The sequence below is a fragment of the Camelus bactrianus genome, chromosome 3, assembly GCF_048773025.1.
Source record: "Camelus bactrianus isolate YW-2024 breed Bactrian camel chromosome 3, ASM4877302v1, whole genome shotgun sequence".
Taxonomy (NCBI): Eukaryota; Metazoa; Chordata; class Mammalia; order Artiodactyla; family Camelidae; genus Camelus; species Camelus bactrianus.
In genome coordinates, this window is record NC_133541.1 from 3754189 (window position 1) to 3781835 (window position 27647).

Consider the following 27647-nt stretch of genomic DNA (forward strand, 5'->3'; position numbering starts at 1 on the left):
TCAGGACCACCTCAGCTCCTCATCCTCACCCCTGCAGCCGAGCGTGCGCAGTGCTGGTGGACTCTCGAGCCTGTGACCCACCTGCATGAGTGTCCCCAGGCTGCTGTAATAAAGCACACAGACTGGGCGGCTTACCCTGTAGAAATTTATTCTCTCACAGCTCTGAGTCCAGAATCCTGAAATCAAGGTGCGCGCAGGGCCGCGCTCCCTCCGAGGGCTCCAGGGAGGGTCTTTGCCTCTTCCAGCTGCCGGCAGTTGCCGTGATCCTGGGGCTCCTGGGCTTGTGGACGCCTCACTCCAGGCTCTGTCTCCATCCTCACCTGGTGATGTCCCCTGTGTCTGCACCCAAACACCTCTCTTACAAGGACATGGGTCATTGGATTATGACCCCCTCTCATCCAGCTGAGCTGAGCACATCTGCCCAGACCCTCTTTCCAAACAGGGTCACATCCTGAGCTTCCGAGTGGACTCGAGCTTGGAGGGAACCCGTTCAACCGGCTACCCCATCCCACCCAAGGAAGGAGGAGGAGGGCAGGGCCTCCAGCCAGCCACCCCTGCCCTGTCCTTCTGGGAGGAGAACAGAGGCCTTCGCACCAGCCACCCACCACGTCCATCCACACGGGTTTAATTTCTTTCCCTTATTGACTGAATCAGGTTCATGGGATGAGGTGCTTTTTGTGCAGTGTCCCCCAGACCCCAGAGAAAGACGGTGCATGTGTTAGTCAGGGGTTCCCGATAGGAGATACACGTACATAAATAGGAATAAAATGTCTATGTCATATTAACCTCCCGATTGTGAGGGACTGGCTGCCGTGACTGTGAAAGCTCTCACGATCTGCCACTCAGGTGGGGGCCCGGCGAGCCAGCAGTGTAGCCCCTGCGCAAAGTCGGGCAGAAGAAAAGAGTAACTTCTCTCTTCCTCCACCTTTTGTTCTATCGAGGCTCCCAGCAGGTCGGAAGATGCCGCCTGCTTTGGGAAGGGCCGTCCGCTTTACTGGGTCTGCCCATTCGAATGCCAGTCTCACCCGGAAACACCTCCCAGACCCCCAGAACGATATTTAGCCAGACATCAGGGCCCAGGGCTCCAGCCCAGCGGGCTCGCTCACTGTCTCATTTCCTCCTCCACGCACCCCTGGCGTGCACCGCGGTCCACGCTGACCCGTCTCTCACCTGGGCAACGGCCCAGGCCTGCAGGCCCTCCACCCACCACGAGGGCCCCGTCTGCAGTCACGCGATCAACACGTTGAGCCAAGCCACCCCGAAACACTTTCCATAAAGAGCCGACGCCTCGGCGAGTGGCCTCCCGAGGCCCCGGCTGGGCCCGCACCTTCCCCGGCGTCCTGTGGTTCAAGGTTCTTCAGTGATGCTGTTTGCTGTTTCGGCGTCCTCTGCCTGGGAGGCTGTGTCCTCCACGTGCACCCTCTCCTCCTCTGCTCCTTCTCCAGACCCCAGCTACGCCGTCGTTCCTCTGTCGCAAAGCCGCACCCCCTTTCCCAGACCCCGACACCCCCCTTAGTAAACACTTTCATCACAGTTGCAATTCACAGCCACATGTGCCTCTCAAAGTCACGCAGGGGCACGGAGGTTGCCTTCAGCAGCTCCGCTGCTCTCGGAGGCAGAAGCCATGTCTCACCCCCTCATCACGGTGGTCTTGGTTCTCATTTCAACTCATGGGTCACGGTAATTCCTTATCTGGTGAACAGACATCAGCACGCTCTGAAAATGATTCTCCTGGAATTTAGCCTCCTCAAAACATGAGCTGCCCCGTCACGCTTCCTCTCTTTGCCTGCCTTTACATCCCTGTCTGCTTTCCAGGGAGAGTGACGTTGTGCTGTGAGGTGTCGCTGATACCTTTTCACGCATGTTGCGTATTATATTTTTATTTCAGGAAGGACCAGCCATCAGATTATTTTGACAAGTGTCACTTGGGGAAGGAGGGAGAGAGCATGACTATTCTTTACAAACGCAAACAGATAACTTTCTTTCTCCTGGTCTAGAGCTGACCTTTGACAAGGGGGTCCTGCTACACCAAAACCAGATCATCGACGTCATCTTTTTTCCAGAGATTTTGCACCTGAGGTCCATCCCACAGGCATCTCGTGACGGCCTCCCAGGCACTGTCGGCACCTTGCTCTGCTCACCCCGTGTTCTGGGTTTGTGTGAGGCGCATCCAAGAAGCCAGCCCCATCAGCCGAGGCCCGGCCACTCAAGGATACCAGTGCACACCAGCTCGCTGCTCTCCTGGGGCGGCTGGAGCCAGACCCAGGACCCACAGGCCGGCATCTCCCTCCACACGTCGTCCGCTCAACCCTCGGTGTGCTGTGGTCTGTGTGAGGCCTCGGCCGGCCGCCCACGTGCCCCACTGAAGAGGTCACCCGGCTTCTTCCGGCTTTTCCTGCGGCCCCGGCCACCCCAGCCAAGCATAGCACGAGCTGGCGTCCCCGAAGCGTCCCCGCTCCTCCCCGTTCTAGCAGGTGCGGGTCCGAGACCATCCCGGCCGCGGCAACTGTGAGAGAGCCCGAGCTCGCCGTGTCTCCGCTGAAGGGGGCTGCTAAGTTCTGTGTTACGAGGGGGAGCCCCGCGGGGATGCTTTCTGCCTCGCAACACACCCCGCGTGGTCCAGGGCACGTGCGGCGGCGGCCCGGGCTCCACCCGACTTCGCACTTTCCTCAGGGACACGCACCGAGACGATTGTGAGTGTTTTCTTTTTTTTTTTTTTTTTTTTTTTTTCATAAAAACTTTCCGTTCTGTTTTCCTGTGGTGAGGTCAGTCACGGCGCTGTGCCCGCTTCCGGTGCACAGCGTCATGGCTCGGTCTTCCACGTGCACACATGGATTTCTCTCCATGTTCTCTTCCTTGTAAGTCACCACAAGACATTGGATATAGCTCCCTGTGCTACACAGTATTGCAAGCAATTGTTGAGTTCATTATTTTTAGTCCCAGAATTAATTTTTAAATGAAGATCCCCCCAAAATAAAAAGAAAACCTGGCACATTGGCATGGGGGGGGCACTCATCAGCGAGGACTCGAGCCCAGAGTTTCTGTCCCTCCAGGCAGAGCCCTCTTCCCTCCGAGCACCCTGAGCGAGTGGCACCGGGGCCAAGGTGGCCCACCTGGCAGCGGCTGTGCAGGTGGAAGTCACACACCCTGTGACCCTGGGCTGGGCCAGCCCAGGAGCGTGGGGGGCATGGGGCTCACCTCCAGCTGCATCCTTGGTGGTGCCCCTCAGGGCAGCAGCTGCCTGTTCCTCATGCTGTCTCCTCCCTCCTCCCCTCACGAGCGGTTCAGGACTAAGTGACGAGGGGGGAGGGCAAACTTGAGGCCCACCAGCCAGGCTCACTGACTTTCTACATCTACTTCCATCCGGCCCATCCCCTGGTCCCAACTCACTGGTACAGGGGGACATCTCCCAGGGCAAGGGGTCCCTGCCTTGGTTCTCTGCCCTCTTGGGAGCACGGCATCCAGCAAAGGAATTCTTCTCCGAGGCACAAGGAGCAGAGGGGCCACCTGGTGTCCGAGGCCTCCTTGACCTCCTTTCCTGGAGGTCCAGAAGCCACAGGAGGACAGCACTCCTTGTGTCCTGCCTCTGGCCTCTCCTGGCATCACCGAGGGTCTCTGCTTTTTTGTGAGACCCTCCCCTGCACGTCCGCACAGCCAGCCCGTTCTCTTTCTCCACCTCCTTGATGTCCCAGCCACTGGGGGAGCCACAGGGGTCCCCGATGACTGACCACCAGGCCTCTAGGCAGCCATGATGCCCCACCAAGGATGCAGCCTCCTGAGGAATCCACAGCTGTCCACCCACATTCCCCTGCGGGCCGCGCTCGCCCTGAAGTGGGAAGACACGTGTCCTTCCCCAGTTTGTGCCCAAGTCCCTGGGAGCCAGAGCAGTCCTCCCTCAGCCCCGCTTGCCTTCGGAGAGCAGCCCCTCCTGCCCCCGTCTCCCAGGTGCTCAGAGCGCCCAGGCAGGGCGGTGAGTGGGGCTCCTGAGTAAATGCAGCCCTGCTTTGGGGGCTCCCTGCAGACCCTCGTCCTCGCTCGCTGGATGCACCCCGGCAGCAGAGAAACAGTGACAAATCCTGGAAGCGATGCAGGGGACACAGGTCGGATCTCAGACCTACCGCCCACCATAACAAGGGCCCTGCTTGCCTCCTCTCCCGTTTGGGGGCTGTGGGTGCAGAGAGGGCCCCACGTGGCACAAAGGACCACAGACGGCATCCTTTCCTAGAGCCGAGGCAGCCCCACTCGGAGCCACAGAGGTGGAAGGATTTGGAGTTGAGGAAAGCGGGGTGACCGAGGTCAGTGGTCAAGCACCAGAGCTGGGGCACACACTGAGCCTGCAGCCGCTGCGGCCTGTTCTGCACAGAGGATGCCTTGTGCATGCCCGCCTTGCACTCAGCCGGACGCCGCAAGCTTCTTCTCTCCACGAGGATGGCAGGCGCGTGAGGATGCATGCCGTCTCCACGGCTTCCCTCCCAGACGCCCCCTCTCAGGCTCCCAGGGGGCTGGCTTCCAGGACTGGGTGCCGGGCTGGGAGGGGCTATCCGTGCTGCCACCTCCGCGTCACACACCTGAGAACCTCGAGGGCGCAGAGGCCAGCGGGGTTCCTGATGGATGGAGCTGGCGAGCAAGACGTCGCTGCTGCGCCGCGCGGGCCTGACGGCAGAAAGCCTCCTCCAGACCCGGCCTGTGCTGCTGCCCCGCTCCGCTGCAGGAGCGCAACGACAGTGGCACGGCCGGAGCCCGGCCGGACCCCAGCCATCGGCCCAGGGAATGAGGGACGGCCTGGGGCGTCCCAGAGGGAAATGGCCAGTGCACCCCGGGACCCGGCATGGCTGCCAACACCTGCCACACGGCGGCCGGCTCCCGTGTTGGATCCCGGCGCAGATCTTCGCCAAAAATTCCAGTTCAAAGAGACGAGCCCTGAGACTGAGTTTTACATAAAGCGTTGTGTGTAGCTCTGTTTGATCAAACATACTTCTGAGCTTCAATCTCTTTTCAAAGAAGAAAAATCCAATTTTATCGTGTTTTAGATTACGGTCTCCATGCTCCAAATGAAATTTGGTGATCAGCCGGGATAAATCGGAAAGAGGGTGAGCATAGAATTTCACTTTACAAAAACAGAAGAGAGAAGAGAAGAGGTCTGAGTTCGATGGAAATTTTTCCAAATATTTACATAATTTATTGAATTTAAATAAATAAAAAATAAATTGTATGTATTGTTTAATTGATACATCAAATGACAAACTTGGCTTTCAGGAAGTCTCGGGGCAGGTCGCTGGAAGCACGGAGACTGCAAGTTAGGAAGTCTGGTTTGCAGGGCTGCGCTCACCTCCACGCGGCAGCCTTGAGTGTGTGCACTTCGACGTTTGCTTTTATTTTAAATGTTAATGTTATTATCTATTACTTGCGTATGCGGTGCTCTCCCTGAGTAACTCTTTTTTTCCTGCTTACACCATGTGTTAAGGAACGCAAAAATCTTTGGGTCATTTTTGTGGAGTGATTGATCTTGTGAGAACTTTAAGATAGAAGTTTGAAATTCTGCACAGGCTCTGAAAAAGTGCTCTGTATGATGTATTTTTTTTAAACAAAAGACGTGGAGACAGTTTTTTCTCGGTCAACTGGAAGATGCAAATTGTTCTCCAAGTCTGAGCGGAAGTAGAGGCTGTGGCTTTGGCTGCAGAATGACAGTGCCAGGCCCCCGGAACCCTGTGCTTTGAGCTTCTTCCTTGAGGACCCATGAGGACCACCTGCCAGATGCCGGTGCCCCCACACCTGCCAGTGGTCGCTGATGGCATCCACCCTGTGATGTTTCTAGCACTCTTGTCCTCCGTGAGGGGGACAGAAGAGACTTCACTGGGGTTCTGGCAGAGGGTTCCAGACGGATGTCCTGCTGCACTTGTACCCCAAGACCCGGGAGGTCTCCTGGTTGGACAGACCCCAGCTGCGCAGCAGATCGTCCCCCAGACTCCACTCCGGGCATTGCTGGAGGTCGTGTCATCACCGTTGACACGTCATCCATCGGCATTTATCACGCAACCCGATTTTGTCATTTTAAATAAACTATGACTCAGAAGGGCCCGGGTTAAGCCAGGTAAGTAGATGCACTCTGGGAGTGTTGGGCTGGGGGAAGAATCCGGCTGTTTTAATTACATTTTTTTTTTTTTAGTTTCCCTTAGTTTTATTAGCAGGAACACAGAGAGGAAACTGGCTCTGTTCCCCCTTCTTTTACTGCGATGCTGTTTAGGACCCTGGGATGTTTTCTTCCAGCTATAAAACCATTTCACCCAGGCGCGCTCATCTTCGGAGCGCACCCCTGTTCCCTCAGACCTCTGAAGCTCCCGCTGATTCTGCACGGGGCAGAGCACTGAGCTTGTGACACTCTGAGCAGGGGAGAGGAGAAGTCACCGTCTGACCTCCAGGGCCCTGGAACCCCGTTAGGGGCAAGGAGGCAGGCGCGCAGGCGTCTCTGAGGCAAAGAAGAAGGAAAGGACCCCCGTGAGGGTCAGGTGCGCAGGGTTTGTGGTCCGAGGACTCAGCAGAGTCGGCTTCTGAAGGAAAGTCACGTGGGTGGAAACAGAAGGGTGAAGGCCTGGGCCTCCAATTTGAATCTGTGTGCGGCCCACCAGGAGGGCTTCACGCACACGACTGCCCGGGAGACGCCGCCCATCCAGTCCCGTCTCTGCTTCAGGGGGTCCGAGTGAGGCCGGAGAATTGGCCCTTTTAGTGAGTTCTAGGTGACCTGATGCTTTGAGGACCCTGGGTTAACAGGGTGTCACTGGTGACACGGCCGTCCCAGTGCTCCTTTCTGACACTTTCAGGGCTGAGCTCGAGGGCGGTGCTGGTTCCTGCTGGGGGAGGCTGGCGGGTCTTCCTGTCCAGACGACTGGCCGCCCCTGCCGTGCCCAGCTGTGGGCACCCCAGCGGTCGGGGCAGGGTGAGGGGGGAGGCACGGACTCGGCAGACAGGACCTGCTGGTGACCCGCTGATGCTTGGGCCCCCCCTGCGTCCTCTCCCTATGCCAGATCTAGGGGAGCAGCAGTGAGGTGTCTGGTCCGAGGAAGGCGGCTGGGCCCCAGTGACACTCTCCTGAGCCTCTCGACCTGGGCTTCTGGGAACAGCTCTTCCCCAGCCCCGGCAATGGGGGGAGAGCAGCAGGCTGTCCCCTACTGTGTCTTGCAGAAAATTGGCTGGAATGGAAGCCTGGTCTCCCAGGACGCGCCTTGTAGGCTGGCCAGCAGGGTGACTGTCACAGCGTCCGGCCTGTGGTTTCACAGCTCCCTTCTCCTGGGGCCGCGGAGCTCCAAGCTCCTCACCCTTTTCTGTTTCTTTTGTGCTCCTTGACGTCACTGTGAGAGCAAAGTGGGGACCAAGTCCTGTGCAGGGCTGAGAAGGACTTGTAGCCTCTGACACCCGGCCCCTCCAGCCGAGCTCCTGATGGGCGGCCCAGCCCGAGCTCTCTGGCCAAGTGGGAATGTTGGAGGCCTTGAGGGGAGATACTGATCGGAGCCACCGTGTGTGTGCACGTATGCCTGTGGGTGTAGGGGTGCGCGCACGTGCGTGTGAACGTATGCGCGTCCATGCATGTAGGTGTGTGTGCTCGGGTGTGGGTGAATGTGTGCAGGGAATGTGTATGTGAGTGTGTGCACATGTGCATCCAGGTGTAGATGTGTTCAGAGAGTGTGTGTAGGTGTGCAGCTAATGCTGCCATCTGGGCTCCGGAGAGCTGGGAAGGGCACTGGCCCAGGCCAAGTGGAGCGGAAGTGACCGTCTCCGGGCAGATGGCCCAGGAGGGGTCGCGGCCCAGGGCGGGGTGGGTAGAGAAGCTGCAGAAATGCGCGTCAGGGGTCTACCGGGCACGGTGCTCCCCCAGGAGATGCCGCCGCGCCACGCCAGGCTGCTCCCAGGAGACGCTGTCACGTAGCCAGGACCCTGACGGCCACCGTGAGTGGGCGTGGGGTGTGATAAATGCCGGCTGCAGAGGCTGGCGTGAGGGCCAGGAGGGCCAGCCCACAGGGCCTGGGGATGGCGGAGGGACCGTGGCAAGCAGGGCAGGATGGCCCGGGGGCCCGCGAGGGCCCAGCCCCGCAGACACACAGCATGGGGCAGGGCATCCGAGAGCCCCAGCGGCCCCGGCTCAGTGTCACAGTCCCTGACTCAGGTTCTCAAGCACAAGCTGATTTGAGGCCCAGAATGTGCTGCCTGAAGGAGACGCTGTGTCTCCAGAGGGGACCGTGACACCTCGTGGTGAGCGCACCCCACAGTGACTCCCCGAGGCCTTCCTGGAGGAGCCCGCAGAGCTTTGGAGTGACTGCAAATGGAGGGAAGGGAACCCCAGGCACCTTGGGGACTCCCGTCACAGGGCCTGAGGGGCCGCTAACAGCTTCGCCATGGTCCTGTGAGAGTGGAGGCCTTGGGGGGGCCTCTCCTTAACAGGGAGCCGAGTCAGGGTCAGCGCACAGACGCCGTGGGTGCTGCGGCCCCATCCAGTGGAAGGTCCCTGGCCCCGGGGACGTAACTGGATGCGCATGCCTGGTAGCAGGTAGAACCCACACGGGCTCCTCAGTCTGTACCGTGTTCACTCCATAGGGGAGGCCACGAGGACGCCCAGCCCCAGCCGGGACAGCAAATCCAAACAGCGCAGCAAACCAGGTGAGCTGGGGGCTGGCAGAGTGACTGTCCCCTTAAACCAGGGTATGTGGAGGTGATGGGCCCATTTTGTCCCCGGTTGTTTCGAAGTCTGGCTTCCACAAAGACCAGGTGTATCCCAGAGGACCCCGGGAACTCAACCGGGGGGACCCCAGACGCCGTGGCCACAGCAGACGTGGTGTCATTGCTAAAGCAGATTAAGGTGGATTTGGACACTGGGCGTCTGGCCGCTGACCTGCAAAGGCATTACTTTGCATCCTCACGATAAAGGAGCACCAAGGCCGGTCGCATCATGTGAAGGGGAACCACGGCACATTCTTGGCCTTGCCCCCGGGGTGGGGCTGCGCTCAGCGTCTCTTATGAGACAGTGACGAGGCCAGGGCCATCAGGTCGCTTTGTAGACGTGGGCCCTCTGTCAGTGACGTCACGTGAATAAGAGAGGCCGTCGCGATGGAGCGAGAACGCTGAAGGCTGGGGTAGGACAGCTGGGCCTCGGAGGGCGGGAGGCCACGCTGAGCCAGGTCCAGAGCCGGCCCCCCTTGGCAGATGCCGCAGGGTCTGGCTGCGTGGGGCGCGCGGGGGCGTTGCCTCGGAGTGAAGAAGTCGGTTCCTCCAACCTCCCGTTGTTGAGGAGGCAGCGCGGGGCCCGAGGTCCACACCAGGGGAGCTTTTCGGACTCACTCCCAGGGCGTCTCACAGGCTGTCAGCACGGAGGGGCTCAGGGGAGGGGAGGGGCCAGGCTGGAGTCTGGGCTGTGGAAGGTGCCTCTGGGGGGGTGACACCTCGGGTGCTTGTGTCTACACCCAGTAGGAGAATCTCATCTCAGGCTCCAGGACTCTGGAACCCCGCCTTCTACCACAGACCCCGGAAGCAGCTTTGGGGCTTGGGGGTACCGTTGGGCCCTGGCAGAGATGGGGGCCTGGTATCAGAGCCCTGAGGCCAGAGCTGCCCGTGGGCTGTGCCCCACCAGACCCGACAGCTGACCTGTGTGGCAGGCCCGGCCGGCATCCGTGGTGAGATGGAAGTGGTGTGGGGGTGGTGGGCGCAGCCTCTGTCTTAGAGCATCAGCAGGTTGCAAGGCGGGTGGCTCAGACCCCGTGTCTCCATCATTGATGCCTCAGAACCTCTCAGCTCAGACCTGCCTGGCTCCCCGCGGGTCCCTGAGGGAGGCTGGTGGGGAGGAGCGGCCGAGGCTGGTCCATGATGGGTTGGCTCGCACACGTGTGTGAGAGCCGGAAGGACCACAGCGGCCTGCTGCGCCCGCAGGAGTGGCCCTGGAGGCCAGGGGTGAGGGGACGTCCTCCCGATGGGCAGGGTCTCAGGAGACATACCTGGTTCTCTGGTGTGTGTGGGAACTAAGCGGCCTGGCCTGACGTGAGAACATACGTGGCCCCTGGGCCGTGGCTGGTCAGCCCGGGGCGGGCGGGGGAGACCCTGGAAGAGCAGATGCAAGAGACCTGGGACAGAAGCGCACGGATGAGCCTGCAGGACTGGGGCCAACGTGGGAAGGACCCATGTTTCATGCTAAGGTCCCCCCGAGGGCACCCCTCCGAGGAGAGGCAGTGAGCGTTCAAGTAAACGGGACCGACCTCGCTGTGGGCGCTCAGAGGAACGGAAGAGCCGTGGGGAGGGGTGGAGGCTCAGTGTGGCCCTGGGAGCCTGGCCCCAGTCAATCTCTGGCCCTGGCTGCCCCGGGGAAGCTTTGGGCTGCTCACAGTGGAAGACCAGCCAGCCGGGAAAAGGTGGGGGCTTCCCCAGGGGAGCTGGGAGTCACCTGTCGGCACCCAGCGGACCCCCGGGGCGCCTTTCTTAGCTCTGAGACTGAACTCGACTCCAGGTGGACCAACCTGCCGTCACAGGAGGAGAAGAGCCCTGCCCCAGAAGACGAGACCTCTCGGGATGGGGCCGGCGTCTCGCCACCAGGGAGGTCACCAGGCTTGCAGCCAAGGGCTGAACAGGTGGGAGACAGCGGTGCAGGGAGCAGGTGAGCTCAGGGTCCATGCTGGGGGTGGGCTCCAGGCCCAGGGGCTGGGCTGGTAGGCTTGGAGCCGGGCTGCCCTCCACACCTCGTGCCTGTCCAGTCTCCGCCCATCACGCCTGCAGCATCCTCGCCAGAGATGCCCGTTTCAATGGAAACCTGATGCTGGAGCTGCGCTCAGGAGGCCCCCGTGCTTTCATTGCTCGTGGGATGCGCGTGGGGCCCTTAGCAGGCGCCCCAAGGCCCTCACGGTGCCCCGGCCACCCTCGAGCCCCCAGATCCCCACTTCCATCTGGCGTGTGACAGGTGACAGGCGAGCCCTTCCCCTCTCTTGGCCCCCAGCTCTCCACCTCCACCTGATGTGTGACAGGTGACAGGTGACTGGTGACTGGTGGGCTCTTCCCCTCTTGGCCAAACGCGTCTCACCTGCTGCTCTCCTGGAACGCCCCTCCCATCACACACCTGGATGACGTGCTGCTGGACCTCTCCGGTGTGCGTGTGCGTGTGACTCCAGGTGTGCCCCAGGATCGCCTGTCTCTGAGCTGCCCGCCCCAGACTCGGGCCTCGGGCAGCCCTGCCGGCTTCTCCACTCTGCACCTCCAGGACTGGCACGCAAGTTGCCTGAGACAGACTTGTGGACTTTAATTGGATGGCCAACGAATAGTTACAGCACAAGACAGCCCAGTGCAGGTGCCCTGCAGTGATGGAGAAGGCTCTGGAGTTCCGGGAGACAGAAGTCAAGTCTAGGGCACTTGCAGCCTCGTGGGAGAGGCGGAGGAGGGCCCATCGGCTGGAGAGGACTGTGACCGGAGGGCCTGGGGCGAGGGAGCTTCAGAGGGAGTAGATGCCACGCGTGGAGATTTGGAGCGAACACAAGGCGGAACCAGACCTGCACCCAGGCAGGTGCCCCTCCCTGCTGGCACCCCCCCCCCAGACCCCCCTCTGCCTCCTGGTTCCCTTGACCTCCGCGAGCACACGGGCCCCAGGAGGGCTGGAGCCGGTTTCCCAGAGGCTGGCGCTGCTGGCACCGAGCCCAGCTGCCCCCCGAAGTCCCTTCCGGCACCAGCTCTCCCTGACCAGCACTCGCTGCCCTCACCATGCGGCACCTGGGACCCTCAGTGAGCTTTCTTATCCCAAAAAGGCAGCCCTCCCCACCTCCCTCACGGACGTGAAGTCCCGAGCAGTCAGATGCCGAGTGCGCGGTTCGGACCACGGGAAATACCGATAAACAGCAGCTACTTTCTGCTAACATTAGAAACGCTGGCTTCCAGGGCGACCTGTGACAAACTGCAACTCAGGGGCGACTGATCTGAGCAATAGACAGGCTGCCCGGACCTCCGACCTTTCAGCTCTTGGCAACGGCAGCCGGGACAGGAAAACACAGCTGTCGGGGGACAGGGCTCCGAGAAAGTGAGCGACGGAGCCGCTCACCGCGGCTGGGGTCGATTTCTCTGGCCGGGAATCATCTCAAACCGCTGGCCTCGCTGGCCTTGCCCGGCCCCCAGAAGCAGGCACAGGAGCCGGGGGGCGGTCTCTGCGGTGGTCCCCGCCGTCCCGAGGTAGGGGGTGTTGGCGACGGTTTTGGCAGCCCACACGCGGGTGGCACCCAGGAGTGCCGGGAGGGCGGACGGTGCCCAGAAGCCCCACCGGGCGCTGGCGTCGCGGGGTGAGCGTGGTTTGTGGCCTCCAACCCTGTTAAGCCCTATTAGAAGGTAGTTAGTGAAATGAAGTGCTGAAAATTATCTAGCTGTCTTGAGACGTGTTGATGGCCAATTGAGACAATTTAAACCTTCAAGGGAAATTTAGGTCCTTAATTACATTGCATCACTTTGCGTTCAAGTCCACGTCATTGTCAACTCTGTTCTCCCGCTGCGGGCGTGGGAGCACGGTGGCACCACAATACGGGCCAAATTTAAATAGAAGCTTTATATTCTGAGGTCTTTTTTCCCCCTATTCTTATTTTTAGGAAAGTGAAGAGGAAAGATTCGTTTCAGGAAACTGGCACGTGGCTTCACGGCACCGTTTTGAGGGAATATTCCATCTCCCCAATCCCCCCATCCCCGGAACAACTGCCGTAGGAGGCACGCCCAGAATGGGCGCCCACAGCAGGGCCAGCTGGTCCGGGCTGAGGACAGTCATGGAAGGCTTCTTGGGGGAAGTGGCATCTCCACAGCAGCATAAAGATTAGGTTTTATGGACAGAAACCCACTTAGGGTAAGAGAGCTCAGTTAGAACCCCATCACCCCTGCCTGTTGTTGAAATGGAAAGAGAAGGCCTTTGACAGGCGAGGACGTTCTCAGGTCTCCAACTCTTTTCTCACTTTTGAGAGCGACGGCCGTCGGTTGGGGCTTCTGGATTAGCAGGAGGCACTCATGTTTCCAGCACAGACAGGCAGTCAGGAAAAGGACAAACATCCTTTACACCAAGTCCGAAGGTTTGGGGACATGGTTCCCGAGCTTCTGAAGACAAACCTGAGATGAGCGGGGCCCCGCCTGCGGCTCGCCAGGCTCCCCGAGGGGAGCAGGGGCAGGTGCACCGACGGGACCCGCCCCACGGCGCCAGGAGAAGGGCTCTCAGGGGCCGAGGAGGTGTTCTGTGAACCATTCTGCTCAGAGTCCCATGTCCCAGCCTCTGTGCTCCCCCGACGTGAAGTGTGGGCCCTGGAGCGGCAGTGGGTGCCCGTGAGAATCCGCGTGGAGGGGGCCTGGGGCCATGAAGGTCGGGTGACTGGTTTCTCCTGTAACTGTTGTGGGAACTCCGGGGACCACGCCTGGTGACACGGGAGTCTCAGCCACACTGGCTGGGAGAGGGCGGGGCAGGTCAAGGGCCAGGAGGCTGGTGCTCTTGGGGCTGCAGCCAGGGGTCCCTTGGATGGAGGCACCACTTGCTTCCCCGTCTTCCTCCTTTCCCCCCAGGAGATACTGGGGCGGCACAGCCAGAGGGCTGCTGTCCTCAGTGACCTCAAAGTAGGTGGAGTGGGCAGAGCCATCTAATCAGGTCATTACGCCTGGCAAGATGCCGGGTCCAGAGAGGGACCAGCTTGACTTCTTGCAACAAATACGCATCACACTGTGACCCATGCCAGGAGAGGGCTGCCTGACAGCTTTCCATCCCCATCCTCTTGCCCTCCGGCCTTGGCCCTTCTCCACAGTGTCCTCTCCTCTCCCAGATCTGTCCTCTCTCTCCTCATGCAAGGCAGGTCTTCCTTGACAATCACTGTCTCTCCAGACACTCAAAGACGTGGTAGAAACCGACCTGAGTGTGCAGCTTCATGGACAAGCGCAGGACGGCTCCCTGCGCCGTCTTCCGAGCGGCTGTAAGTGGACGCGGTGTCCACCTGTACTCACCGTGCACCTCGTTGCTGAGTGCAGAGGGCAGCCCTGAGCCGTCAGCCTCCCAGGCTCTCACACAGTCACTCTTGCCACCAGGATGTACTCTGTGTGTTTCAAAACACGTCCCTGGGGGTTCTTGTCCTTTTATGTGTCTGTGCTGTTCGTTGTGTCCGAACTGATGATGAAATCCAAATGATGAAAAGTACGTGATTTTCTCGACGCCAGGAGCAAGGCGGTGAGTCCAGTCTGGCAAGCGGGGCACGAGCGCCTCCGCAGAGGGAGCGGCTGGCTCTGCGGCTCGGCTGGCTGAGCGCGAGGGCAGCACGTGCCCGGGGCCGGCCCGCGTGCAGGTCTTTCCTTTTAACTCTCAACCTTCTTGCTGGGAACACCAAGCACCACGTTGCGGCAGCTCGCGCAGCCTGCAGGAGAGGGCGGTTTCAGGCTTAGCGAGCCTTTTCGTGAGTCCTGGGGGAAGCGTGTGTCCTCGCCCCAGGTTGCCGTGAGAACCAATGAGCCGAGGCATCCGAGGCCCCGGTGCGGTGCCCGGCACGTGGCACGGCGCACGCTCAGCGAGTGGCCCAGACGGTCACGACATTACCGACTGCCATGGCCCGGGTACAGGGTCCTGGCCAGGCCCCCTTTGCCAGCCGTCAGCCCCCCTGGAGCACATCCTAAGAGCCAGGTGCCCCTTGGATGCTGTGGATCCAAAGGTAAACAGGGTACGCTTTTTGCTCCAACGCTCACCCTCTAGCAGGTCCTGCCACGGAGAGATGATGGTGCGGCCCAGGGCCGTGCAGGGATGTGAGCGTCACTTCTTCTGCAAGAAACGTCGTGAATGGCTGGGCCCTCCTCTGCCTGGGGCCCCTTCCATCGCTCGCCCGAAACCCCAGTGTCAAGGCCGCAGGGTAGGGGACCCCTCCTGTCACCCACGTCCCAGGCAGGACCACAGGGACACGGTGTCCTGGGAGCTGCCACACTGGACCATATCCAAAGCTTTCTAAGTGTTAGTTTTTGTTGTGTTTCTCCCTGAGGGTGTCCAGGTTGGCAGGATGGAAAACAGGGATGGAACCTCTGACCAAGGAGGCTCCCGGGCACCTCTCCATCTTCAAAACCACGCAGGGCTGGGCAGGCAGCAGCAGAGTGAGGGAGGGAGCCCTGGCACCGCCCGTGTGTCCTCCCAGGAGCCCACGGAGGCTCCCTGCACGCACGTGTCCAGGAGCTGTCCTACACCCACAGGCTCGCCCCCCGTGGGCTTCGGGTCTTGCTCCAGGAATGGACGCACGAGTGCGGGACAGAGCCGGGCGGCAGGGGCACATCTCACCTTTCACAGGAGTGAGATGCTTGCACGGCTGGGGGAGCTGAGCTCAGAGCATCGCCAGCTGCTTCTCTTCCCACCTCTGTCTGGGGCAGAGCTTTCCCTGGGCTCAAATCTGCAGGTGGCCTCCTGACCTGACCACCTCGATTCTGTCCCATGTGGACAGCACCCGGGCTGCTCCCACGCATCCTGGCACAGCTAGCGTCCAGAGGAAGGACACTTCCCCAACCTCTAGAGAGTGTGAGCGTGGGCAGCTCCCTGGCAGAAAGCGGGCGTCTCGCTGACCTGGGGTCTGCTGGCCGTAAGCTCTGACCTGCACGCCGTGGCCAGGGGACTTCAGCATCCGTCAGGGGTCCCAGCCCAGATTGGGGAGGGCTGGGACCAGTTGGAAGGTGGAAGCCGATGACAGTGGTGGGCAGTTCGGGAAGACATCGCCGTGGCCTCCTTCACTGTCTGGTTTTCGCCTTAGAAATCATCCACAGAGACAGCACTGCGCATGCAGCCAGGAGTGGAGCAGAGGAATTTCACAGTAAACATGCCTTTTCCTTTTCAAGGAGCCTGATGCATTATGACCCGCTCGGAATTCAACGCCACCATACTCTGTTTCAACATTAGATGACATCATCGTAGACACTTCATGCTGTTTTTGTCTGTGGTTCCGAATTACATCTGCTTAATCAATCCCATTATGCATTCGGCGTCCACGACACATCAAAGGCTGGTAACGCTTTTTTTTTTTAAACTTTGCTTGCTTAAAATGATTTCCCTCCAGATCAAGATGCAGAGCACAAAATATTAATCAGTTTAAATAAATATCAAGACTACCCAAATAATATGAATAATTGGCGCAGAATAGCTCCTACTGCCCAGTTCTCAACAGCTGGTCACGCTGGCGCGGGGCACCCCCTCAACAGCCTTTTAGATAATGACTTTGGCATCTGTCGATGAGCACTTGCTACTGCCCACAGAATTTACAACTCACAAGTGGGAAGCAGGGGCTCCGACAGAACTTTTTTATGCAAGGTCTTTGAAATTTATTAATGTAATGCAAACACAAGCCTTCCAACCCATTAAATTGTTGATGTTATGCGAATCCACTCTGGAATGGCAGGTCCTCATTAACATTATTTGCATGTTAATCTGCATCTTTTTAATTAGTGATATTATTTATGCACATAATTTTCGCCTACTGGTGCCAAGGCTGAAGTGCATTAATTAATCTACTGAGATGCCAAACTGTTTATTTTCTCCCGCACTTTTATTTGTTTACATGGTGTTTTGGATTCAGGGAAAATAAAAAAGAGCCTGAAGAATAAAAGCAGAAAGACAAGATTAACTAAAAGCTCTTTTTGTTTTCATAATTTAAATTGTAATATTAGCCAAATGTTGTGCTTCTTCCCTTAGAGATCGGTTATTCAGTTACATTACCTTGATGTATTATTAAAATTTCTAATGGACTCCAGAGGCCTCTGTTAGTTCTCTCCTTCATTTACAGAATATACTCAATGTTATTTTAATCTTCCTACAACGCTTCCATGCATAGGCAATGATGAGCCATCCCCAGCGAGTCACGGCGCGGCTCCACTTTGCACAACTGATAAACATTTAAATAAGCCTTTTCAAAAAAGAATAGCTACTAAAATTATTAACCCTTTGATGGAGTCCGTCGCTGCTCAGTGGTTCTTCTTTCCTGAAAATAGGTCAGTCGTAAAGTGCGTTGGACTCGGCGCCGTAGAGCCCCTCTCATCCCTGAGCCCCACCATGATTAGCAGGCGTTATCCAGGATCATGAATCCACTCGTGTGCAGCCCCGAGCGCTTAAGGTGCGTGATTAAAAACGGTGTGCGCTCTCTATGCTAGGTGCGCGTGCTTTCCCAGCCAGGAGGAGAAAGGGACACTGTACACCACTGGGCCTTGTAATAAATGACAACCTCATTCCAAAACAGCTCGCATTCCAGGGGAGCGAAAGTAAAACATTGCATTCCACTAGCCACACATTTATTATTTATACCACATCAGAGAGCGTACCGAGGCGCCGTGCGTAACGATGCTCCGGCAAGCATCAGTCCCGTCAGTGGAGGGGCCCCGGACGCGCTTCCAGCATCAGTGTCCCTGGGATACAGGGTGACGCCCCTGGCTCTCCACCTCACACCTGCCTCCCCCAGAGCTGCCCCCAGGTTTTCTCCAGTTGAACACGACCTCGTGTCCCCCGAGTGACACGCTCTATCATCCCGCCTGGAGTAAATCAGGACAGTGGTCCCATGTTTTAATAAGATGGCTGAAATCTATGGGGCGTGACAGCTCGGGGGAGTGGGTTAGCCCAAGTTCCCCCTCTGTTCTCTGCCGTTTGAATAGCACACAGTGCCAGGTCGTAGTCCATTTGTCAAATGACTTCAAGTCACGTGCTGCCTCCCGGTTCACAGAAGGGTCGAGAAGAGGGATTGGGTCCTGGTGTGTGCGGAAGTTCAGGGGCTGGGCAGGGTGAGGGTCTCCGGGTACAAACTGGGCGTCTCAGCCCATGTTTCTCAAGTATCCTGGAGAAGGGGGACCCCCGGGACGATAAGCTTTGTTTGTTTGTTTGTTGTGAGCAGCAGTCAGGATATAGCTTTTCATTAGCTAGTTTTTATGGGGGGGGGTTGGAGAATAAATGCTGTTGATGAAAGTTTAAATAAAAGAATTTAAGACAAAAGTGAAACAGCTTCTTCTTAAGCCTTGACTAAAAGTACTGGGTTTTTTCCCAGAATGTTCTATGAATATGTGAGCCTGTATTGATGAAAAACAGGACTGTTACGCCTGCACTGCTGCAACAGTGCGCACCGGGCGTCTTCCAAGGTGCGTGTTGCCTTGTGTGGTTCTGGACCCAGCGGAGTTTCAGCCTGGGGCTGCGTCCGCGGGGAAGGGCACCTCTGGGGCTGCTGGGGGGTGGGGGTTCCCACCAGGACGGGCTCTCAGGTTGATGAGCTACATTTAGTAAGAATATTTTAAATTTGTCATACTTCCCAGGATGTGATATGAGAAAACCGTCCAGAAAAGACTAGAAGGTGAGCCAGTAGAAGACACATCCTGTGATTTGACCATCGCTTTGGAGCAGTGGTGCAACGTCAGTGTTCATACACATGAAGCCAGGAAAGCATCGTGCAGTTGTACAAACTGTGCACAAGAAGGTCGTGTGACGGAGGAAACGGAAGAGGAGCAGCGGCCCTCTGGGCTGCCCCAGGCGGCTGCTGTCCCGGCTGACGCTGCAGTGGCTTCGGGGTCTGGAGTCCGGGCTGAGAGCAGAACCAGGCCAGTGCAGGTTGATCCCAAAGTCTCAGGGCCAAGATGGAGTGGGGGGTGCTTTCTATGTGCTTGTCAAGTGTGGAATTACGTGAGTATGTGAGACTGGACCTCGAGAAGCATGAAGATTAGGTCTGATCGGCTCCTTACGGAACAAGAAGCTTCTGGGGTTTCTCACCGGGGCGAGGGGACTTGCAGACCCCGGGCTAGAGGCCACAAAGTTTGGATCTATGCCCTTCGTGCTGGGATCACGGCCCTTGTCCTCTGCCTGCCTCTGTCATTGGGCCAACGGAGGTTTTCTTCCAAATACTTGCTGGGGAAGGTTAAATTCTCTGCTCAGGACCAGGCCCTGACCCTCACTGAGATGCTGGGGCTGTGGGCAAAGGCCCTTCGCGGAGCAGCCCCGCATCTTGTCCGGGGGGCTTGTTTGTGCAATTGTGAATTATCAATGTGTATGTAAATGAGGTATATTCATACGCAGTAATGTAAATGTATACGCACATTACTCACGCAGTGTGTTCTGCTACACGTAACAGCACACATTGCACCTGTTATTGAAAACATGCTATATTTACCCCACCTCACTCTGAGCAAGGAGGCTCCCTGTGTGCATCGGGGGTCCCCTCCTGCCCACCCCGTAGCCCAGGGCAACCCTCTGTCTGCGATGCCTGCCTTCCAGCCCCCCAGAGCGCATCCCCACCCTGAGGATTGCCCAGAGAGCCTTCACCATCACAGACACCAGGGCCTGGCCCGTAGGGACTCCACTCAGCTGGCCTGGATGGGGACCTGGGCACTGCGGCTTTGCCCGCTGCAGCCTTAGCAAAACCCGCCCAGCTCTGAGAGCTCAGCGCGGAGTCACCAGCCAGCTGGCACTGCCCGCGCTCCCTGTACCACGGCCCGCTTCTCAGGGCCCCCACGGCCCCTCCCCCGGACTGGCCTCCCCCGCTGTCTCCCAGCCAGACGGGAGGGACAGGGGCTGCTGCCTGCTGGGTCACCTGTGCGCGCCCAGCACAAGCCATGAGCCCAGCTGTGGTGGGCACTCGAGGACGTCTCTGTTAAGAGCCCTGAGCGCACGTGACCTTCCGGCTACTGGACTAAGTTAAGATGTATCATGTACACACTTCTCTTCACATTTCCCAGCGTTGACTCGGATGCTCTCCGCAAAGCCTGTGGTAAACCCCACGGGGCATGAGCGTGCATTTGGTAGATGCGGCTGGTCCAAGAGCAGTGTCACGTTGACCTGAGGTCACAATCTGCCCTGCCCCCCGCCCCAGTCTGGTCCTTCCTCGCCGTCCCACCCACGAGACCCTGCTGCTATCCAGCTGCTTTCAAAGCAGTTGCGTTGAGAATTGAGATCCACAGAGAACTGAGAATTTTTATAAAATATTCTCTTTCAACATTTAAAATCAGACACACACACATGCGCATCAGATACACACACACGGGCATCAGATACACACATGTGTGCATGTATGTAATGACTGTACGCATATAACCTGTGATGTTTATGTATATTTCATACATTTTTTGAAAAAAAGAAGAATTCTAATCCTTCCTGAAAAGGAAAGGTGGCCATCGTGGTCACGGTCCCGGGGTGACCTAATATGTCTGTACTTCTTAGGGTCCATACGGCTTCACTGCTGTGTTTGTGAGCCGCCGTGTATGCTCTGGGCATGCGTCCTGTAGCTAGACCACATGTGTCCCCACGTCCCCTTCAGACAGGGATGCCCACCCATCAAGTTCCTTTCTTCAATTCCTCCTGAGACCCAGGGCCTAGGGCGTGCTGAGGACACAGTGACCGTGGCCCCGGCCCCTCAGTGTAAGCCGCTCACCTGCTTGCTTGTGTCCGAGGCTGAGCAGTTAAGACACACCTTGGAGGAACGGCCCTTCACGCATGTGTCCAGACGAGCTGGTGGGTGTGCCTCAGAAAAGAACCCACAGCCCTGTCCCGTCGGTACATGACGTCTGAACAGCCGCCCAGGTAGGGTGCGACCAGCCCTGCAGAGAGCCTTTAGCAGGCACGTGTCTCTGAGGACAGCACAGGCAGAAGGAAGATGAAATGGGCAACAATACGGGACTGACTTTTAATTACCAAAGTATTTTCCGCTTTGTCAAAATGCCTTATTCTTGCAGTGTTTCGGCGGTTTATCTGCTCCTTCTCCCATTCCCTGACCCCTTCAGCAAGTACAGTGCTCTGGGCGTTAGGAATCGGGACATGGGGAGGGGGGGCAGACAAACCCCTGTGCCCTCAGGCAGTTGTCTGGGGGGCGGCGTTGTGAGACGGGAGCATCCTCAAGAGTTCGCGTCTGCGGTCTTCTGGCCCCTGGTCTTAGGCAGGTGGAGGCACTGGGACAAAGCCTTGGACAACGTGTCCACACGTGGCCTGAGTCCCGGGCACCCTGAGTCCAGCTGGGGGGTTTCCTTGCAAGGAAAGAGCAGACTTGCTCCACTGTCCTTATGTGTACCCTCTGACCTCTCCAAGCCTCCGCTCAGTCCTGTTTGAAAGCCCACCTTCCATGAAGCAGCCTTGCGTTTTGGCTGCAGATGCGCCGTTCTGTGACGGATTCTGCTCAAATCCCCCTTACGGCGGGCACGCTCAGGTGAGAGTGGCATTTGCACTTGGCGTCTCAGTTTACAGCCTCTTTAATTATGCCTGGTCTCCGAAGCACTTACCCGGGGCTCTTAAATAGAGCTGGCCCTTTTTATTTAATTTCATTTGCCTGTTAGTGCTTGGAGAGGATCCAGCAAAGCACTTGGGTAAATTCAATAAAGCTCATCCCACAATTAATACAGGGCCCGATGACAACGGCGGCCGGTCCTTTAAAAGGAGCTTCGAGATTCGACTGGAGGCACCGACGTTCCAGGGAGTTAGGTAACAGGAGTTGGAGCGAATAGATGAAATCACATATTACACAGTGCATAATTAGTCAGCTTGAAAGGTGGACTAGTCTACTATGAAACCCAATCAGAGTCTTGGGGAGATTTGCACAACTGAATTTGCACTGGGAAGCTGTGGATTGCCTTGGGATAAATTACTGGTTTCCCCAGTTTCATCACACAAGTTGAGACAGCGTGGAGCTTTATTTTAGGTTTTGTTTCACTCTCCCGTTTTTAGCCGTGCTGTAATTTGGAGCTAGCTACGGATGGAGTGAGGAGCATTACGTGGGCTCTTCCTATTCCCCTTGTGAGTCTAGGAATAGGTATTTCTTTTTAAAAAATATCATTATTAGTTATACACTACGTGGTTTCAGGGACCTCTGATTTATGATCATCAAGGTTTACCGAGTTAAGTAAAGCTGAAAGATAATCAAACAGAGTGGTGGCCACAATTTCAAGGAAAAATAATCCCGCCATATCCACTGTGGACACATTCGAAGTGTGCACGACACGTACGTGTTTCCACAGGGTCCTCAGCCAAGACCATCCGTCTCAAGAAGCTCTAAGTAGAAAGTGTGGATCTATGTTCTGAGCAGGAAAATAAACTCTGCACACTCAGCTGCATCCAAGACACTGCTGACGCTGTTATTTCATTAATAACTCATTTCCGGTTGTCAAAAGCAATCGGCGTGGTAGTTCTCTCCTCAGTCCTGTTTATTATAAATCACTTTGCAACCATACTCTATTTTGCAGAGAATGAAAAGCAAAACCATTCTCTGTCAGCTGGAATTAAGAGTCGGGAAGCTATAGTCTTTCAGAAATGGAAACAGGTAAATTAGCATATGGAAATCTGCTCCAAACATCAACCCACGCCTGTCGACATAGGAAAATGAAATAACGTGTATTCAGGCGCAGAGATTAAAGTTACTTGAAGCATTTCCTAATTGTTCCTGCTGGTTAATAAGAAAGTCCTGTTGGAGTACTGTCAAGTTGTTGATTTTTCTTTTTAAATCTCAGTTGGGGCTTGTACTACAAATAAAATAGGTATTTCCGAGGAATCCTCACAAGAACGCAAAGCTGGTTAAATCGGAACATAACGATGTAACAATATGCTAATCCTAGTTTCAGACCTTTTAAAATCCTCTTGTTTACGATTATAATACAATTTTTATTTATGTGTGTTTACTTCTGTCCAAGGGAGCGAGACATCTCCGGACCGAGGTCCCAGGTGAGCACAGGTGGCGGGGCCCTGCTGGTGGGCGGGGTCCTGCTGGTGGGCGGGGCCCTGCTGGTGGGCGGGGCCCTGCTGGTGGGCGGGGTCCTGCTGGGGTTGGGGCAGGTCCTGCTGGTGGGTGGAGTCCTGCTGGTGGGCGGGGTCTTGCTGGTGGGCGGGGCCCTGCTGCTTCTGGAGCAGGGGGCGAGCTGTGATCCAGCCTTCTCTGTCGTAGCGGGTTGGGCTAGAAGATCCCTCTTCTGCTGGATGAACAGGGTGAGAACATGCTCCCTCCCGAGCGCCTTGGTTTCTCACCAATGGGGTGTGTCCCCAGTCGGGGGCATCCTTCCGCCCCCGCGGCCTGCAGAAGCCAGCAGGCCTGTCCATTGGGGTCCGGTTTGCTCAGTGGATTCACATTTGCCTAAAGGAGAATGTTGAGTGGAGCGTCAGAACTTGTCTGGAGGGATCCTTGTCCCAGAGTCAGAGCCGAGACATGGGCCAGGGTGTTCCAGGTGCAGCGAAACTGGGCCCTTCTCTCTGAGACACGGAAGCCAGCCCTCCAGTCACCTACACTGCCGTTTGTACAAATAATAAAGTAGTCAACCCAGTGACACATTTGCTCTCACACACGGAGAGCATGGGCTGTGGTGTCAGGAGAATCCGTTTTCAAAGCACCTGCAGACTCACGGAGGCTGGCAGAGCCAGGCAAGGTCAGGACGGGGAGGCAGGCACCTCTCTCTAGCAACGGCGATCCTAAGGCTGCTGGGTTTACCATTCAGTTCAGACAGTCATCCTCACCGGGGAGAGGAAGCGGGAGGGAAGGTTAGAAACAGCTAAGATACTGTCCCCTCACATGTTAGAAGCCCTCGCCAATACAAGGAACGAGCCGGGGGCAGGGAGACTGTGCTGCTGGCGGAAGGGGTCCTCCCTGCTGGTGGCCTCTGTGTCCAGCAGCCCAGTGCACAGTGACCCTGCCCTTAGTTGATCTGCAGGTAGATTCACAAGTCGGAGAGGCTACATCGGAACAAAGCGGGGCCCATGGGCAACACTCTGGAAGGTTAGCTCCAGTTACTGCTGGTAACAGGTTCAAACTAAAAAAAATTTGAGGTGGAGCAGCGTTGGCCGGCAGAGCCACACCACTGGAATGAGGACGCCTGAAGCCAGTCGCAGTGCCCACTGGGTAAGCCTCCCGAGGGGAAACGGGAGACCTTCCAAGGAAAATGACCCTGCGAGACAGGAAGGCCTGCGGCGTCCCCACCACGGCAGCAGAGCGGGCCGGTGCCGATGGCTCTCTCACTCCTGGGTCATCTGGAACTCCACAGCATATCCCCAGGCTTGGCCCGTGTTCCCATCAGCCAAGGTGGCATCCGAGGGCGCTGGCCCCGGGGACCTTCTCACCTGGAGAATTCCAGCAGCTTGCCGGCCAGCCCTGCATCTGACACAGGTCATACCTGTATGTGCCTCAAGTGGTTGGCAGGTCCAGCCCATGGAGAGGACAGTCCACCTTCATGCACCCACTGCTGGCACGCAAGGCCTGAGCCCCTGTCGTCCCCACCCACGTCAGGGCACCCAGTGCCCTGTGCTCTGGGGTCCCTGGGCTGCACCCCCATGGTCTCGGCCTAAGGAGGTGAGTGGGGAGCACCCAGGCTCAGCCCCCTGGGAAGCCCCACTCTGTGCTGTGTCCACACCAGGAGCACAGTTGTGGGTGGGCAGGGGGCCGCAGGTCTGCCTGGGAGTGGCCTCCTCTGTGACCAGCACTCTCTTGTCCCCCCGCCCAGCCCCGTGCTCCCCTGGGTGGCGGCTGCATTCGCTCCTCTGAAACCCTGTCTGGCAGGTCCCTGCTTTGGAGAAGGCTCGCATGGACTCTCAGACGTAAAGCCGCTTTTTCTCCACCAGCAGTCCCAGATCCATACCGGACAGAACTTTCAAACAGGGTTCCAGAGTTTTCCAGGGGAACCCGCACCAGCCCCTCCCTCCAGCTGTGGACCTGCCCTCCTCCTCTTGCTCTGGCTTGGATGCATCTGGAGACTTCCTGGGTCCCTCTCCAGTATGGCCGAACACCTGCGGGCTGATTCGGGGACACCTTGTTCAGATGGACAGGGTCCCCCGGATCCTTGCCTCCGAACCCCCGCATCTGAGATGTTGTGTTATCAACAGCCTCAGTCCCGGGATTCCCAGAAAGGGACTTTGGTTCTGAAAAATCCATACCTGGGGTGTCACTGGAATCAGACAGAGTGGCCTGTGCAGAGCTGACAATCTATCTAGAATACTCTGTAAAATCTCAGATGCTATTTGTAAACAGAAATAACTGCACAGGCCAAATCAGGCAAGTTCAGAGGAGACAAGACGCGGAGGCTTTGATAATGGAACTGCTCAAAAGCAGCATCTGTGCATTACTGCATCTACAAGTATGTACATTTCTGTACGTATACACACGGCAAATAGACTGGAAGACAGATGACAGGTTACTACTTTTGAGATCTCATTCAAATATAAAAGCAGTGAATGAGTAGAAACCAAGCCCCAGCACTGCAGTAAAAGGGGTGGAGGCCTCCGTGAGGGCTTCCGGGAATTCCGGGACCTTGGGGTTTTACACCGCTGCGCCTCCAGCTCAACGCCGCCGTGGTCCGACGTGTCCTTGCTTTAAAGGTAATTCTAAAAGAGTGCACAGCCTGCATTATGGAATTCACAAGTTGAGTGTAGAAAGTGTGAATTTCTTGTCAATATGAATATACTAAGTAACACATAATGACATGATAGAATTTTCAGGAAAAAAGGAATCAGCACATAAAAGTGGCATCACTTAGATTCAGTCGCAGGTAAAATTTTACTGCATCTCGTTCCTTTATTTCGCATGTTCTTTTGTTTCTAATCTTTTAAACAAGGTACTAACCTGGTAAGTATGTGTTTATATCTTGTTTTTTTTTCCCTTAAACGTTAGCAGATGTAATTATGTGCACATATTAACCGTCTTACTGAATAGTGTAAATAGTTAGGGTAGCATGTTTTCTTCTCTGTATGGCTTCAGTTACATTCTGTAAGTTTTGGGTGAAATTTTCTTGTTTTTGTTTGTTTCTACGCCATTTATAAATCTCAGATTTCAGTCCAGTTTGGTCCTAGAGGTATTTAGAGGAGGTGCTCCCCTGTCCTGGTCTTGTTTTTACTGCTTCCAGGTTTTCTGCACGTGATAAAAGAGTGCAGTCTAGAATCTCCAGACTCAAGGCCACGTGAGTGCTGGAGGGGGACGGGCTGGGGACGCGCGTACGACTCTTAGCCCTGAGAACAGGAAACATTTAGGAAGCTTCATATGATCGCTGTTTGGTTGTAAGTAAAATGAAATACAGGCCCTACGGAGTGCAGACTTCCCCTGTGAATATCAGTCTCTGTCAGTCTGTCCGTCGCTCTTCAAAATTAAACGTGTGTGTGTGCTGCTGTGATTACTGCCGAATTATTTGTCAAAAATCCAAAGAGATGTTACAGTTTCCCTGTATGATGGCAGTTTTTCACCTGCTCCTTAGACGACGTTTAAGAGATCTTGCCTTTTGTGTCTCTCTGCCATGTTGCTGAATGCCTGAAATCCATGATTAAATCGCTTACAGATCCGAGTTACGGCCGTGAAACGCCACCTCCCTGGCCCCGGGAGTTTGCAAAGTCCACTCTGTGATGCTCCCCAGGAGCTACCTTTACCTATTTTGAACGCACAGGTTTACGTGTATTTTTTCTCGAGCTAAAGTTTATACCCACGTCCCCAGCCTTTCTCTCCTCCAGGATTTCAGAATATTGTTACCTCGACTTTCTCCTTTCTTCCCAGTTTGAATTGATGTAGATCAGAATGCTCTTCCACATATTTTTTATTGTAGCATTTTCATCCATTTCTAGTGTGATTTCTCAACCACTGCATTGCAGTTCATAACTACGTTGTCACCACGCGATCACAATCGACAAGCCACGTGTGCTTTCACGCTTACAACATGGCCCTGACACTGCACGACAAGGACATACATTTATGGAGTTAATTTTTATTGGAGTTAAGAATTTTACCCCAGAAGTTGACACAGCATTGTAAACTGACTATACTTCAATTAAAAAAAATTATCTTACATGACTTTTTTCCCTAAAGTTTATGCAGGTTTCTGAAACCACACGCCACACAATATCCTCTCTTGCTCTGCTGTGAGTAGTGACCAGGATGAGATGGAATCCCATGGTCGCTGCCACCTTTTCTGGATTCCCGTTTTGCAGATTAGAAGTCTAGACTCCCACGGCACTGTGGTGTGAGGTGAAGTCGAGGTTATGGCTGCACCATTTGTTGAGAAAATTACCCTTCCCAGTGAAATGTCCTTGTGCCTTTGTCGAAAATAGTTGACCATACGTATGTGAATCTATTTCTGGATTCTCTGTTATGTTCCACTTGTTTACCTTTATGCAAATTCAGCACTATTTTGATTATGGATTTATAATAAATTTTGAATTAAGATAGCATGTTTTCCAACTTTGTTCTTTTACAAATTCCTTTGGCTATTTTAGATCTTTTGCATTTCCATATAAATTTAGAATTAACTTGTCAAATTCTATGTAAAAACATGCTGGGATTTTGGCTGGATTTGTGCTGATACAATGACTAATTTTGGAGGAACTGACATCTTAACAGTCTCAAGTCTCTGATCCGCGAGCATGGTGTCTCTCTCCATTTATTTAGGTCTGCAGTTTTTTCCCAGCAATGTTTTCTGGTTTTTACATGTCTAACATAACTTTTGTCAAATTGATCTCTTTTTTGTTTTCATACTTTCAATGCTACAGTAAATCTTCTTCAATTTCTGATTTTTTTGTGGCTCCCTGAATTTTGCAATCTTGCTAAACCCAGTTAAAGTCCTAATACCTTTTTGTACATTTCTCAGAACTTTCTGCATAAATGATACTTGTAAGTAAAAAGAATTTTGCTTTCTTCATCCCCCTCATGCTTTTATTTCTTTTTTTTTTCTGAAGTCACTGTGAAGACGTCTGTAATAAT